Here is a 12591-nt window from a genome sequence, read left to right as displayed (position 1 = left end):
TTGAAAAAACTGAAAAATTGGTCAGTTTTTGGCTTGTGGCCGCGGCCAGAGACATTAGTGATCGCGACCATTAGTCTCTATCCCACAGGCCACGACCACCAACATTCAGTGGCCGCGGCCACCGACCAATTTCAGCACAAAAATTGTGTTGTTTTTCCAAACGGTTCCAAACCCTCCCAAATGATTTTGTAACTCTCAAAACACATTATTGGGGTTAAAATCATATCTCTAACAGCCATTTCACATATGGCTTTATGAAATTCATCTCAATATTGTGTAACAACAAATTTACACAATAAATGGTAATATTTGGAAGTTACAAATATGTAACACCAAATATGTTACATTATTTGGATATATCTCATATATTTGAATATTGTAACTCTCTATTATATGTTACAATATGTGACACTCTTTGTCACATTTATTTATTCTAAAACATTATATTATAATATAATATAATATTACATTATATTATATTATAAAATAATATAACACTTTCTCCTCCCCACGGATCTTGCATGAAAGCTGCGAACAGAGAAAGGGGGAGATAAGACGTAAAGCTTAGAAGCTTGTGTTGAAAGTTGGAATAACGTTGCTCGTGTATACGACCAGCAGCATTCTAACATAAACACTAAGTTCTATATGAGCAGTTTGAAAAAAAGATTGAAAAGCGGAAATAAAAAGTTTTTCAGGAAAAAGCTTTTTCAACTCCGAAAGGACGGGAAAAACCCAGTTTTTCACCTAGCTTAAAAATCGAATTTACGCCCTAAATCTACAATCTCGACTACCAAACTGGCTCCTAACTCCTACGGAACAATATTTCACTACCCTATCAATCATCTGTCAACATGCAAACAATCCCCATACATTTTTAGCCAAGAACATGAAAGGGTTCAGAGATGAAAGCAAGCGTAAGGAAGTTTCGTATGGTAACTCAAAAGACAAGAAAGTTAGTGAAACTTACTCAGATAAAGATCGAAGTCCGAAGGTGAAAGCTTTTGAACGTCCGAGTGTAGATGCTTGAAAATTTATGGGCTCCAGAGCACGAGTTCTTCAATGTTCTTCAAGAAGGCAAAAGTAGGTAAAGGGTAAAAATGATAACTTGGGGGTTATTTATAAAGACCAGGGCACGTTAAGAGAGGTAATCATGAGTTACTTTTTCTAAGTATGGGGAAGTGAAATGGTCGTCGGACACATTCTTGGGAAACCGAAAAGACCTGATTAGACATGATTGGTCACCTTTTTCGAGAAAGCATGGGCGATTCTGACAGATTTCGTGGGGTATTCGAAGAGTCGGTTTCCTAAGTTTACTTATTGCTGGTCGCAATAAATAAACTTGGGAGGAAAATGTTTACCCAAAATTGGCTATTGATGACATGGCAAAGATTTCTCGCACGTGGATTGACACGTGGCAGAATTGAAGGGCAAAGGTGCTGTTTGGCTATCGACCAGAAGCACACCTCATCGTCAGTATTAATTTTTAATACGACCAGGCTGATCGTGAAGCCTGATTTATTTCATTCTTAAGTTGTAATCTAATATTAACCGCATTTGAATATTTCTTCATAATTATCCTTGATATGCGATTATTAAGGAAAGATAGGACACGTTAGCATGTGTAACCCTCCTTGAGCCTATAAATATGCATGAAATAGCTCAAGGAATGGACTTTTGGATTCATGAGCTTTTTTGCTTAATATTGAGAGAGAAAGAGCTATAGTGATTGTTCATCATTCTATTGTAATCCTTCCAAGGTTTGTGAAACTCAAAGAACCTCAGTTCTTTGATCAGGACTTTGAAGTTCAATAATAACAATACACTAAGTGGACGTAGGTTGTTACCAATCATTGGGGCCGAACCACTATAATTCCTTGGTGTTTTTTTCCTTTTCATTAGATTATCTTTTCAAGTGTCGTTCCATATTTTGTTGTATATTTGACTCCGTGTCGTTGGCCAATTCAAGGGTTGAACATGAAGAAAGAGTCTCTATTTATAGAGGGAGAAAATGACTAAAAAGAAATTAAACAACAAAATGGGGTTTACAAAATAAATCTGAAATAATAATAATAAAATATGATTTTGAAAAATCAAATCTTATTATAAATATTAACCTAGTTATTTTGGTGCATGGTCAAAATGCATTTTTCCTAAAATACCACAAAGTGTGAACTTTAAAGCTCAAAATAGCAATTTGCAAGGCCCAATACCCACAAAATATGGGTTGAAGGTGGCTGGTGCAGAAGTGGGTTTTGACCCATTCCCAGCCAATGGGGAGACAACACGTGGAAGACTGGCTGGGGGAGAGTGACCTCAGGTTGGGCCTGGTTGCTGCATTAGGCCGCTGGAAGCTCGGTGCAAGAGCTACTGAAAGGTGCGTTGGGCCTAGGCCTGCTGGAAGGTTGGGCTCGGGTTGGAGGAAGCTTCGGCTGAAGGAGGCAAGCTGCTGGGCGCATTGGACCGCTGGGCCTGTTGGGCTTGCTGGGGAGCCAGATGGGGCGCGAGTCAGGGATCTGAGGCCAGGCGCAGACGAGTGGCGCAATGCAAGCGCGCCACCTGGCGTTGGGAGAGAGGAAGATAGGGGACCAGGCCTTCGGTTTTGGGCCTTCCTTCTTGGGCTTTAATCTCAAAAATACCATTTTCTCTTCTCTTTTTTTCAATTTTAACTATTTCTTTCTTCTATCTTTTTATTATTGTCCAAATGCAAATTATTTTCTTAAAATTAAACATAAATTAAATTAAAAATTAATATTTTCAATTAAAACAAATATTACAATAAGTTCATGAAATATTAATTAAAACTTAATTTATTTTACACTTTAAAACTAATAAATTGACATTTTTGAGCACTAATCATCCCTTCTCAAACATCTTTAGATCTCATGTGTTGAGTACTTCTAGAGAGTCTAAATCAACCTTTGAATCCTACGTCCCCACACATGTCTTTGTGTGTTTGAGGATTGACTTGGAATGCTAAGGTGTGAGCTTTCAAAAATGATAGGAAGATCGTTGATTTAATATAGGGTTTTTAACGGCGAAAATACTCAATGTTTTCATAGTGTTCCACTTTTACACCCAATCTTTTTTTTTGGCGGTGAATATATCCAAACCCACTCAAAGTGTCTCTCCGTCACTACCCACCCATTAACATCGTTTACAGTGCTTATGTGGCATTGACGTGGTCTGACAAAGCTGATGTGTTATTGATACATCAATGCCACGTAATTTTAAATAAAAAATATTTAAAATCTAAAATATAATTCGAAAATTTGAAATTATATAATTTTATAATTAAAATAAAATAAAATAGATTTTTTTTTTAAAAATTTACTTTCTTCTTTCTCCATGAACTCTCTGCTTCTCCCTATCGTTTCTTTTCTTTGCCACGACTGGCCATGGTCGCATAACCACCAAGCCTCTGACTAGCACTCGCATCATGCCATGGGCTTCCCCTTGCAGATGTTAGCTCAGCCCTAAAGTCTCGAATCTCGTCATCATCTCTCTGTCTTCTTCAAATATGAGTTTCTTCATCACCATCTCTATGTCTCTCCTGATTTTTCAGATTCCAAACACTTCAAAGAAAATGTTGCCAACGCCACCACCTCCTACTCTAATATATATATATATATAATAAATTATATGGGTGTAATTGTTTTTTGTTCTGTTTGTTTCTCAGGAAAATGCAAGGGTTTTTTTTTTTGGCTACTGTACCCAAATCAAATTTGGTTTGGATTTGGGAAGAAGAAGAGGAGGAGGAAGAATGGCAGGGAAGCATATGGGACTGAATTGGTTCATGCTTCCATACAGTAACAGGCAAAGTCAATGCCAATGGAAAAGTAGGGCAAAGGCAAGTGCAATGATTTAGCAATATACACTGTTTGCATAAAGATATGACGTCACTTGCATTTAACGCATCTCTTTCTTTTGTGTATTATTTTCTTTTTCTTTTGTCCATAATAACAGCAAGTACTTCTATAATACCTATATAGCTAAGCTACTAGCTTAGCTCATGTACACTTTGTCGTTTTCTTCTCTGCAGCTTCTTCATCATCAAAAACAGAAACTGTTACAACTTGGACTGAAGAAGAAGAAGAAGAAGTATAGGATAAGATATTATATATATTCACACAAACAAATGTTTTCTCTTCTCCTTGGCCAAGCCAAGATGATCATTAAGATTTTTCTTATAGGGATAGAAGAAGAGAAGAGAGAGGGTTAGAGGGGGGCTTACCTCACGTGGGTGGTCGTTCAATTCTCTCCTTCCTCTTTGTCTTGTGTATGAGTTAATATGTGTATTTTTCTTTGGGGACTTAATTCAAACACTTTTGGCACAACTTGAGAGTAGTAGTAGTACTTGCATAATTCATTGAAAGCGCCTGCCTCATTTTCATGGAAAGAAAGCTCAAACCAAATTTATGCTGTCCACAAAATCAAAGCTTGAATATCTTCCATTCCTTTTGTCAACACCAGCTTTCTTTAAATTATATTAATTAATTGATAGATTTATAATTAAAAAAAATTATTTGTTTTAATTATAAAATTATATATTTTTTAGTTATGAAAACAAATAAATATATTTTCTAAAATTCCGTGGCATTGACGTGGCAATAACACCTCAGCTTTGTCAGACCATGTCAATGCCACATAAGCACTGTAAACGATGTTAATGGGTGGATAGTGACAGAGAGATACTTTGAGTGAGTTTGGATATATTCACCGCAAAAAAAAAAAAAAATATTGGGTATAAAAGTGGAACACTACGAAAATATTAAGTATTTTCGCCGCCAAAAACCCTTTAATATATCTATATATGTATGATCTTGGCGTGTATTAATAAATTTTTAAAAGATCCTATTCTGCAGTGTATTCTTATTTTTCTCAACTAATACCAACAATCCCGGGGATGCCTGCGTAATGGAGCACCTAGCTGTGGTGGAGGGGACTCCAGTGGCAGAGAGGCCAGAAACGGGGGCGACACAAATTGGAGTGCATATTTTGACTAAGGCCGAGGTCAACATGGGTCCAATCCCCAATGAGGTAGCTGAATATAAGGCTTCAAGATTCGAGGCGGAGCGACCAAGTTGAAAAACTTGGATGCCTTAGCCAACATAAAATCCCACTATGGGATTCGCAAGGACGTATACCTCATCCATCTTTTTTGAGAAATCAAGAGTGTAACGACCCAAAATCGCTAATAAGGCTTAAGGGCCTTGATTAGTGTGCCAGGAGGGCATGTTGGGATTTATGTGCGATTTTATGAGTTAAATGCATGATTATGATTTAAAGCATGTTATATGACTAATTGAACATTCGAGATGCATGACTACGTGGTTAGTACGCATGTTAGGTGAAATAAATATGCATGTGGACCCCGTTTGCATGATAGGGGTAAATTGGTAATTTTAGCCTGCTGAGGGCATATATGTGATAATTGTATTCTGTGAATTGTACCACGTGAGTGTGGTGTTATTATTGTGATGCATGTGCCGAGCCGGTCCTAGAGAGCAAATTAACTTAAAAGTCACAACGGGATTTCTATACCCGGCTCGGGAGGAGCCTAGGGGTACCTTGGGAATTCTATGGTTAAGTTGAGATTTAGCGGGTAATGGTTATTGGTGATTGAGTAACCTGGGTAACCATTAGTTACTGCTGTGAGTAACAAGTTTAGTTGGAAAATGGTAGAATTGAAATATTAGTGAAAGGACTAGAGTGCCCTTGAGGACTTAGTTGGGAAAGGATTATTTGGAGGGGTAGCATGGTCATTTGGCAAGGGGTTTAGACAATTTTCAGCTGGGATTATAGGGTACACGGTTTGGGCATTTGGGTTATTTGATGGCTTTGTTAAAAATAAAGAGAAGGAAAGTTAGGGCAATGAGAAGAAGAAGAAGAAGAAGAAGAAGAAGAAGAAGAGAAAAATGGGCTGAAGTGGGAGTTTAGGAGGAGATCAAGAAAAATTTTAGGGTGGATTCTCCACTTAAGGTAAGGATCTTATGCATATTTAAGTTTGATTTCTGTTTTGACTTGTGAATCTAAAGCTTGAGTTAGTTTTTTTTTGAGTTTTGGTTTGAGTTGCTGAAATTTGAAATTAAGGAGTGGATTTTTGGGTGTGATGGTGTTTTGCTCTTGATTCTAGTATCTATAGGTTGTTAGATGGTTTATATGAGGTTTTGATTTGATTTTGGGGTTGAGGTATTTGTTTGGGGTGATTTGGAGAGGTTGAAGCTCGGGAAAAACGCATGGGAAAACCCAGAAAATCTGGGTTCACGATGGAGCGCCGCGGCCCTGTTCTTGGGCGCCGCGGCGCGAGGATGCTTCAGGATGGGGGCCAAGCCGCTGGGCGCCGCGGCCCTAGGCCATTTTGGCAGCCAAAAAGTTGGGTTTTTAGGGCTTTTGCCCAGGGACACGGGGGATGGTTTCGATGTTTTGTTTTATGGATTTAGAGGTCCCGGGAGTGCGGGATTGGTCCCGGGAAGTGGTCTTGGGCTCGGTTATTATTGAAAGTGTTTTATGTGTGTTGTGACTAGGATTTCGGGGAGGGTCGTGCTAGAAGACCGTGCTTGTGACCTTGGTGCATCGGAAAGCTCGGAATACAAGTAAGAAAACTATAACACCCGTAGGATAGGGCATGGGCCCATAGTGTGATTGCAGAGCACGGCCCTATATTGCATTATATGTTAGGGTGTAGACTTTATTGAATTGATATATATGTTCAAATGTTATTTGAGTTAGACTATCTGTGATTATAGTTGAATGATACAGCGCGGAGCCGAGAACGGCAATGGAGCCGAGAACGGCGAAAGGCCGAGAACGGCAGTGGGGCCGGAAGTAGCACTTAGCACCTGGGATGCTTATAGTCAGGGTCGGACCTAGTGGATAAATGTGATATCCTTACGGTAAGGACCAAGACCCCAGGCTTTGGTAAGGTTTTTGGGGCGGCACGGCCGTGTTTGCTTAGTCTAATGGTTGACTTGTTTATCTGTGGACTATCTGGTATGATTAACTGTATAATTTGCATATGTTATGTATTGCATGAGTTTTCTTGCTGGGCTTCGGCTCACGGGTGCTCTGTGTTGCAGGTAAGGGCAAAGATTGAGTCAACCAGCCATGAGTACGGAGAGCGTGAAGCGACGCGTACATGTTTGGCCTGCCCGACTGCTTTGGTTGGGGGTTTATTCGAAAATGGCTGTAATAATCTATGATTTTTTTTAGAACTGATCAACTATAAACTTATTTCAAGATGTAAATAGTTTTCAAACCTTATTTTGGGATCCCAAATGTTTAATACTAGAAGTTTTTATTGAAACAACGCATTTTCAAAGATTACAGCCTTAACTTTTAATTAGTCACACTTTCGTTTCAAAATCTCGGTTAGTGAGTTAATTGCACAAAGTTTTCTTTTAAAACTCACTTGGTAACGGCTCTAAGGAAGTAGGGCGTTACAAAGATGTCCCACCACAGCATCCATGGGTTTGGGGCCTGGAGCTAGTCACACCTTCAGGCAGGAGCAACACTTCAACTCCACCAAAACTTCGTGAATTTTTTGAAGTATGTGGGGATCGAACCCTTCCAGTTGATCCCCAATAGTTATAGGGTCCTTGCAGGCTTGTATGTCTTGTACAAGCATCACCGGTGGCCCAAACCTTCTCCAATAGAGATATTATATCTGTATAGCTTCCGAGGATATCTCAAGAATAAAGGAAGCGATTTGGATGTGTTTTACACTCTAATGAAATACGCCCAGTTCATCTACAAGGCTCTCTACAAAAATGAGAGCCATGCACAAGACTTCAAGGACCACTTCTTCTCCACCACTGGCTTTCCTCTTCAAGCCTACCCGACCTTACTCCTGGATTTTTCCAGGGTTGGTAAGTCTTCTCGTCACTTTCTAAGTACTTAATTGTTAATCCTCGATAGTTCTTTAGACTTAGACCTAGTTTCCTTCGTTATTATTCGTATTAGGACCTTTCCTCCGCGCCACGTACATTCTTGCATACCAAGAGCGTCTACAGGCCATGAGGGAATTCTCAGACATGGAGTTGGAGTTGAGCCACTGGTGACCACGGAGATCCTGGTCCAGGTGGGGCTTCTCTGGGATGGACAAAACATTGGGAATCTGGATCTCACCAGGTTCTGGAACTCCACCAGGTCCCGTTGGCCAGAAACATGTACACTCAACGGTTGGCTTATGAGCGCCGTGAGAATACTCAGGCTATCCAACCACTCTAAGAAGTTTTCCTCAAGCAGGATATCAATGAGGCAATTGAAGCAGGAGTTGGAGCTTCCTCCCTAGATCAGGGTAAATCTCCTATGCTTGTCTATCATGCTAAATCAGTTGAAGAAGGGGTGAGCCCTGAGCATGTGTGGGTTTCTCCCACAATTCTTCGATGCGACATTGCCCATAATCACCAATAGACTCGGGAGGAGTATAAAGACTACAAGGATCTCATAGATTGTTATCTCCACCATTCGAAGGAGCGCTTGCCTCCTCATTTCTTTGCACCCGTCAACAATGTGACTTTTTTTTTCCATGTGTCGTGGTTTTCTCAATACGATACGAACACTACTCATGAAATGGGACAACTGATGAGGGCCTTTGTACATTCAATGCTTTAGCCGAAGGAGCTGTCTAGTTGTGGGGCCTCCCGAGAAGCTCGCGTGCTCTCGACCAACTTTCTTATTTTATTGCATTATTTCCTTTGTTTTTGTCAAATATTGACATTGTTCTTCTCCTTGCAGATCAAATGAGGTTTGGACCGCTGGCTTGTGTAGCCAACAAGCATGTCTTGAAGGCTGGTGGATCCGAGACCGGAGGGTCCAAGAGGGCTTGAGAGGGGGTGGAACCTTCTCCTCCCGCAAAGAGGCAGCAAGTGGTGTAGCGTAGGCTTCCGTCGAGGAGTTTTGAGAGGTGATTGACACCCTAGTTTTGGAGGAGTCCTCGGGGGAGTTGCCTCTTCGTGGATTTGCTGAAGTCCCTGGGGCAGCTAAGGTCCCGGAAGTCTAAGACTCGCCTTGCTCACTGGAGGTTGGAAGTCCTCCTCGCCTGCTCGTCTACCCCGAGCATTATGAGGGAGAGCTTGTCGAGAGGTACAATGTCACGGTGGAGCACTTCAATGCTCAACTAGAGGAGGGTGATGCTTGACTTCACGAGATGGGAGCTTATATCTGGGAGCTTAAGCCTCCATGGGATACGCCTTGAAAACTCCGATTGAGCGAGCAGAGCTAGAGACTTTATTCGCCAAGAAGCTCGGCGTCTTTGTTGCTCCGTGACTAAGGGCCAAAAAGGCACATTTATTGATTTTAATTGTCAAAATAAATTGAGTTTTAATTAATATTTTCATGAAATTAATGTGATATATTTTATAAATGAAAATATTTTGGCATTTGGAAAAGAAAGGAATTAAAACTAAAAAGAAGGAAATAAAAAGTGGCAAAATTGAAGGCAAAATGATGAAAACCTAGGATGACCCATGCTCATTTATTTTTGACCCAGCCAGCCCACACACTATAGTGTTAGGCCCATGAGTAGCACAAGTCAGATTCTCTTTAAGTTTTGCAAAAATACCAACTTTTGCAAAAATACCAACTTTTGAAGAAACATCATCATTTCAATTCCATCTCTTTTTTTACTTGTGTCCAGTCCGAATTTCTCTTCAATTTCTAGCCCAAAAATAATTGCTAGCCATTTACTTCCAATTCTAGCTTCCTCCATGTGCAAAAGTTTACTAATTTATTCTCAAACTTCATAATACTTGCACAAAATTATCGCCATGTGGTCCAAGATGCTATATTTCTCTCAAGCTCATCTTTTCTTTAGATTAATGTCCAAATGCCAACTCTATCACATGAAAGATGATCATATTATTGTTCTTCCAACTCAAAAAGTGAAGGAATAAAGCACAAAGCAACAAATTCAAACTATTCCACATGCTCAAGATTCTCAAAGTTATCATCCATTTTTAAGAACATGCAAAAAGCAAAAGAAATAGAATTTTGACAACCAACAATATTATTATTATTGTTAATCATCTTTTATTATTCTCTTTATTTTATTATTTTTATAATTCCCTATGCTTATTTAATTGTATTTTTTGCCCATAAAAACCCTATAAATATGGACTCATTTTCCATTGTTGAATGTAATATTTTAGGTAGCAAAACTATATCACATTCTAGTCCCCCTTCTCATCTTTTCTCTCTAGAATTTGGTGAGAATGTGTAGCATAATAAGCTAACCTTCTTAGGAAGGTTAGGATGATCTTATATGCACCATGACTTTGTTTGGTATCTTTGATTCACCATGTACATCAAGGTTATATATTTGAGTGATTTATCTTCTTTCATATCTTCATCTTCATCTTATTATCTCTAGAATTTGGTGAGAATGTGTAGCATAATAAGCTAACATTCTTAGGAAGTTAGGATGATCTTATATGCACCATGACTTTGTTTGGTATTTTTGGTTCACCATATACATCAAGGTTATATATTTGAGTAATTTATCTTCTTTCATATCTTCATCTTCATCTTATTATCTCTATTTATATTTACTAATAGTATATAGACTTAGTCAAGCTCTTTCTATGTATTATAAATTAGTAAAAATAATATAGATAACATCTTTACAATTTCCTCCACCTTCTTCATATATGTTCATTTTTTCTAAAACTATATAGGATTAGTCATACTCTTTCTATGTATTTTATAAATAATAAAAGTAATATTTTTATTACGTTTTATGTCAAATCTTTTATTGCATTATTACCAATGGTAAAGTTTCATATATAGATTTCTCATAAGACTTATCCCATCCATTACATTGTAAAGAATTTAATTACTCAACCACCTTTTTGTGAAAACTCTTTTTGTGAATCAAAGATCCAAATGAATGAGTGTTGCATATAGGTGAATCTTGATGCCTACCTAATTTGTTACCATTTTTTACATCCTATCTTTGTGTTTTCTTTTTAGTTTAAATCATTCACAAAAACCACAAAAATATCAATTGTTCTCTTTCTTTTCCTCACATTACTTACCTTCTAACCGTTTTGCTTGTCTCTTTGTTAATTTACCTCCTCATGGAATCAACCACCCATCTATACTACGACTACTGCTAGTGGAAGTCACAATTTTGGGGTAATCACTCCGTTGGCCACGAAGCTTCTCCAGGGGGCCAGCTCCACGATGTACGATCTGACTGCAAGGAGGTATGCTCAACTGGGGGATGACAATGAAACCTTTGTCATTTCCTCGTGCCATCATACCATAGTGAAGGTAAATGTCCTCCATTATTCAAGTTGTGTTTTGGAGGTAGATGTACTTGGTGGCTAGTACTAACTTTTATTTTTATTTTTTAGGAACCTTTGATGTGCTAGCGCTTGGGGAACATTGTGATGGAGAAATGAACTCTAGCAGGCCACGGATAGGTTGGCCGAACTGAAGTCCAAGTGCAGCGCATATGCCGAGGAGTTGAGGAAATTGTGGGCAATTCTCGAGGAAGAGAAGGCCAGATCTCAGGAGCTTGGGGAGTCTTTCGAGAAGGTAGCTACGGAGGCTAAGGCAGCCAAGGGGGAGGCACAAGCAGCCAATGAGGAGATTGCAAAAGCCCAGGAATAGGCCACTCAGTCTATAGAGGAAGCCAAGTTAGCCAAGGAGGAGGCCCAAGCAACGAAGGAAGGGTCATTAAGGTTTAAGAGGAAGCGAAGGCCCTCAAGAAAGTGGCCTCTCGGGCCACGAAGGAGGTCAACGCCCTTCGAAGAGAAAAGTTAGTGGTCGGGGACTGTAATAGGGTCGTGGTCTCTGAGGTCGAGGCTCTCACTAAGGAGAAGGAAGACATTGCCGAGAATGCTTTTTACTTGTCATTGTTTCAAAACTGAAACATGGACTTAAGCTTCACCGGTGATGACGATGCTTCTCGTGCGCTCTTTGAGGAGCGCCTCTGGGCTAAGACTGTTGTTTCCTTTGGAAAATCCTTCGATCCCAACCCTGTCTTTGATCTCATCAAGAAGGTTCCCCGAGGATAAGATTGCTTTGTTTTTTCTTTACATAGCAGGCTTGCAAGCCATATTTTTTTGGCATAGACAATTTTAGTGCTCAAGCCCCCAAGCAATATTGTACATATTTACTTCTTTTAATGGCTTTCATGCTCTACTATTTTTCCTTCTTTGCCTTTTTAATTTTTTGCACTTATATACAATGTTTAGTAATGTTGCAAATTGGACTTAAAAACTATAAGATTTTATCAATCTCCTTACATAACTTGACATCACGAAAAAACTAACTTAATTTAAACTTTGATTTTATCCACTTTGTTTGTCGGCCCAAGTTTTAGACAAACTCAGGACTTGTGGGTTCCTTTTTTTCAGTCCTTGAGGACTTAGCTTGTTTCTTGAGTGCTTGGTCTTTGGGAAGTGAGCTAAGTTCTCGGGCCTACTTTTGGGTATAAGGCTCTATATTTTATGGCACTAGGTTTACTCTAAGGTACCCCATATAGGTTCCTCTTGATGAGTTCTCTAGGCTTACCAACTCTCGCAAGTTTTGTGACACTTGGTTTACTCTAAGGTACCCCTTATAGGTTCCTCTTATTTAATTCCC

At 39.3% G+C, this 12591-nt stretch overlaps 1 long non-coding RNA gene across 1 annotated transcript; it reads left to right on the top strand.

The window, feature by feature from the left end:
- Window positions 1-10034: 10034 nt before the first annotated feature.
- LOC133799523 (uncharacterized) lies at window positions 10035-12157 on the top strand. The gene is made up of 2 exons (XR_009876419.1): window positions 10035-11271; window positions 11355-12157. It is a non-coding gene; the product is annotated as an uncharacterized LOC133799523 (long non-coding RNA).
- Window positions 12158-12591: the final 434 nt, after the last annotated feature.

The sequence above is a fragment of the Humulus lupulus genome, chromosome 1, assembly GCF_963169125.1.
Source record: "Humulus lupulus chromosome 1, drHumLupu1.1, whole genome shotgun sequence".
Classification (NCBI taxonomy): Eukaryota; Viridiplantae; Streptophyta; class Magnoliopsida; order Rosales; family Cannabaceae; genus Humulus; species Humulus lupulus.
The sequence above is the reverse complement of the archived record's forward strand: the minus strand, read 5'-3'. Positions and strand labels throughout refer to the sequence as shown.